Here is a 4,575-nt window from a genome sequence, read left to right on the forward strand (position 1 = left end):
TCCTTCAAGATTATTAATATTTTCTTCTGAAAGGCTGTCCATTGTTATTTCCTGGACTTTTAACTTCCAACTCCCTGGTCCTACAACACTCTTCTAATAGCCTACCCAGTGCTTTGGATTCATGGTGTTTTCTAGGATGATTCATATGAACACATTTGGACTCTTTGTGAGAGTGTGGAACCATTCCTGACAATCTTCTCATAGCTTCTTCAACAGTCTTACCACTTGTCTCTAGTCTGGCGAGGGCTCTCTGAGCAGCTCTCTTTCTATGTAGTACGTGCATTTGCATCAAGAGTGAATCCAGAAGGATGATATGCACTTTCCCAAGCTGCATTTTATAAGTAAACTTTCCCCACTCTTTATTTTTCTATGGGAAGGAAAAAATGTTTTAGGGTATAAAGAACACTGGGACTCTGCTGCAACTATTTGACTCTATCATAATAGCCTGATCTCATTGGCAATACATAAGTGAGTGGGTATGGTTGCATATCAATAAAACTTCTGTATAAAAATAGGTGATGGGCCAGATTTGGCTTATGGGCCTTAATTTGGGGATGACAGTGGATAGTGCTATGTTTGTGTGAGTATATGCATGTGGCCACACACACACACACACACACACACACACACACACACACACACACTCATGCTTTGTTACTGTGCCTCATTTGAGACATCTTCATTCCAAATTCAGAGCAGAAACAAGTGTCTACAGCTACCTAAACTTTTCATCTTTTTCATGCTGGTATACACTGATACTTGCTTTCATCAATTTTTTTTTTGCTTCTGCTTTTGAAATGCTAAGTAGCGAATCATCTAATGCTGACATTTCAGCTAATTGCTCTTTAATGTACATTTGACATATGAGGCAACATATTGCAATCTAAAAATAATTAAGATAAATCATTTGCTTATGTTTCTATACTAGAGACAAATCGTTCTTCATCTCTGACTCTCCCTCCAAGCATCTGAGGCGAGGATGTCTTGAAGACAGAAATGATGATGATACAGTGTCTGCTCCCCACTGGGTGGTGCAGTGTCAGTGTGGGCAGTGTGCTGGCAGCAGCAGCAGCAGCAGCTCCCCAAATTTCTTCTCCGTCACGGATGAGCTCCCCAGATGGGCTTGCATTCCAGGCTCTGCGTGTTTTAATTCCTCTAGCACACCTTGGCAGGCTGCCAGCCTTCTATGAAGGATTGGATTCTGTCTTTCCCTTTTACATCAACCCCCCCAGAGGCTGTCCTTCTTCAACTTTTAAAAGACTGGCTCCAACCAGCAGATCCAGCAAGTGGTCCCATTGGTGAGATGAGTATCTTGGGAATTGTTGTGCTACACAAATAGGTCATAGTCGACTAAACACTATGTGCAAATTGATTTTTTTTTCCCTTTGGGGGGAAAGAGCAACCCTTTGGTTTTTTTTTTTTTTTTTTTTTTTTCTAGAGGGATTATACCACCGACTAACAACTGTCACAAAGGCACAGTCCATTTCTGAGTAGAATGGATCATTTGTTTTTTTCCGGGCACTTCATTTTTAGTTATAAAGGTTAGCTGATCATATTTCAAAAGCTGTTGTAATGTATGTTCTTTGAAGGAAACATTTTCTCCACTTGTTCTAAGCTAGTGGAGATTTCCGCTTTATTCTGGCCTAAGTTGTATTTTGAAACTGAAGGGATCGGTTGTTTTATACAAAGACACTTCGTTAGTTCTGTGTAAATACAGATTTGGGACCAATTTTAATAGAATGCACACACTGTTTTTTTACATTGTATACTTTCATGAAAAGAAATGAATTTTATGGACACATGTTGTATGTTTATTTTGTTAATTAGATTAATATTTATTTAATGCATTATGAATATATGTGTGTGTTTTCTTACGACAAAGTAAACTGATAGTTAGAATTACGGTATCTTTTTTTTTTTAGAAGAATATTTATTTATTTATTCTACTGTACAGGTATTTTTCCTGAATGATTGTGTGTGCACAATGTGTATGCAGTGCCCAAGGAGTGTAGAAGAGGACATCAGACCCCTGGGATTGGAATCAGAGACAGTTGTGAGCTACCATGTGGGTGCTGGGAATCAAATCCTGGTCCTCCGGGAGAGCAGCCAGGACTCTAAAATGACCTAGCCATCTCTCCAGTCCCTAGATTTCTTATTGTATCTTCAATGGCCAGGTTTACCCAGCACATAGTTCATATCATTTCAATATGTATGAAATGAAAAAATGAATGAAGATATTGGACCTTGAGGAATGAGACAACTGAATTACTTGAACTAAAAAAGGTGACATGTTAGCCGGGCGGTGGTGGCGCACGCCTTTAATCCCAGCACTCGGGAGGCAGAGCCAGGAGGATCTCTGTGAGTTTGAGGCCAGCCTGGGCTACCAAGTGAGTCCCAGGAAAGGTGCAAAGCTACACAGAGAAACCCTGTCTCGAAAAACCAAAAAAAAAAAAAAAAAGGTGACATGTTTAGAGAAGTTGTAATTTTAATTTTCCTGTGATTAGGTGGGAGCCATGAACTTAACTATACAGTTTAATCTTTCTAGGGAGTATATTGCAACAAAACAATTTATAGGGTGCATCTGAGAAAATAGAACTACTTTTACTAACAACATGGGGAAAATTATAATAGAACATAGAAGTGAGGAGAATTGAGCAAAAAGTTCCTCTTTTGTGGAGGCCCATAAAGGTTTCCTAGTGAGATCTGAGCTTGCTTTTATCCAGCAGGACTGCATTAGAGGAATGCTTGATCACATGTGTGATTACTAGGTGATTGGAAGGGTCCACACTTGGCTGTGCTGGGGGAGGGAGGTCTTTTGCTCCACCCCTTGGCATTCCTATAAACAGCCCTTTAGAAGAGATAGAAGGGGCTGATGGATAAGGATCCAGGCCCTCCTGAGGCTCTCCTGTGTTTCTATCTGTTTCCCTCCCCTCTATCCTTCTATCTAAATCTCTTATCCCTCACTCCTCAAGAGCACCTGGGGTAAAATATGGGAGCTGGTCTCTAAGCTGGCCTCCCACACTCTTTCTTTCTTTCCTTTTTTTTTTTGACTTTTTAATGAATATATTTTACAGATACACTGGAGAATCATGCAATGCTGTCTGCATTGGATGCAATCCTGGGCTACAAGTCTGCACATTCCTTTGTGACTGGATCTGTGATAACAGAACCTTTCATCTCGCCTTTATTGTTTACTATGACTCCTGCATTGTCTTCAAAATAAAGAAACACCCCATCTTTTCTTTAATATGACTTCCATTGTCAAATTACCACTGCTGGATGGACCTTTTTTCTTAGTTCTGGTTTGCCTTTCTTAACTGTGGCCATCACCATGTCGCCCACACCAGCAGCAGGAAGTCTGTTCAGTCATCCCTTGATTCCCTTCACAGAGATGATATGCAAATTTTGGGCTCCTGTATTGGCAGCACAGTTGATCACAGCTCCTACCAGAAGACCCAGGGAAATCTGGAATTTCGCTCTAGAGGACCCACTGCATCCTCGCTTCGACATCTTGAACGCCTGGAAAGAGTCAGAAAAAAAAGCTCCACACTCTATTTTTTGAGAATTTCATACTTGTATACAATGTTTTATAATACATCTATACCCCATTCTCTCTTCCAAATCTTCCCATACTCCCTCATCACTTCTTCATTCCAACCTCATGCATTCTCTTTTTAACACACTGAGTCCATTTAGTGCTATTAGTACATGGGTGTAAGTGTGTAAGGCTATTTGCTGAGCAATGGACAGTCTACCAGTGGCCACTTCCCTGAAGAAAAATCAACCCTTCCTCCCTGAGTATCTGTCACCTGCTAACAGCTCATCAACTAAGGGTGGGACTACACTGCCCCACTACACCCCCAATCCATGTTGGAGATGTGGCTATCTTGTTCAGATCTTGTACATGCAGCCACAGGCACTGTGAGCTCCTATGTGCTGTGGCTCTGTTGTGTCCCCAGATCTTTATTTCACATGGTCCCCTATAACCTTGGGCTATTATGATCTTTCTACTCTCTACTGTGATGATCCCTAGACTTGGGAGGAGGGGAGGTGATATAGATAGCCTACTTAAGGCTGAACACTTCCATAGTCTATTATTCTCTGCACTTTGACCAGATATGAGCCTCTGTATTAATCATCACCATAACATAAAGAAACTTGTCTGATAAGCATTGAGAGCTACATTAGTCTATGAGTATAAAGATAAACATTCAGAGGATAGTTTAATACCATGCTCATTAGCAAAATAGTAGTGGTAGGATGTCTCCTAGGAAAATAGCTTCTTTTATCCAGTGTTATATGCTTTGTTCTCACTCTCTTTTCTAAAATCAATACCAAGGCTTCCAGCTCAAAACAGTAATTTACATACATTTTGTCTTGAGAAATATTCATGTTAAATGGATGAATCATCATCTAAAGGTCCATCATATTATATAAAAACATGTAGGCATATCAATACACTCATACAAAGCCACCAAGGGGTCAAAACAGTGGAATTTTGGATGAGAGGGATGGTGTAGTTAAGTGGTAGGTACATGCAGCTAGTTTGATCCCCAGCATCCCCCACCAGAGAAG

The 4,575-nt window shown here is 40.5% G+C and overlaps 1 pseudogene; it reads right to left on the bottom strand.

Annotated features, from left to right (window-relative positions):
* Positions 1-3,087: 3,087 nt before the first annotated feature.
* LOC102903146 (large ribosomal subunit protein uL14 pseudogene) lies at positions 3,088-3,510 on the bottom strand (annotated as a pseudogene).
* Between the last annotated feature and the right edge of the window lie 1,065 nt (positions 3,511-4,575).

The sequence above is a fragment of the Peromyscus maniculatus genome, chromosome 17 (assembly GCF_049852395.1).
Source record: "Peromyscus maniculatus bairdii isolate BWxNUB_F1_BW_parent chromosome 17, HU_Pman_BW_mat_3.1, whole genome shotgun sequence".
Taxonomy (NCBI): domain Eukaryota; kingdom Metazoa; phylum Chordata; class Mammalia; order Rodentia; family Cricetidae; genus Peromyscus; species Peromyscus maniculatus.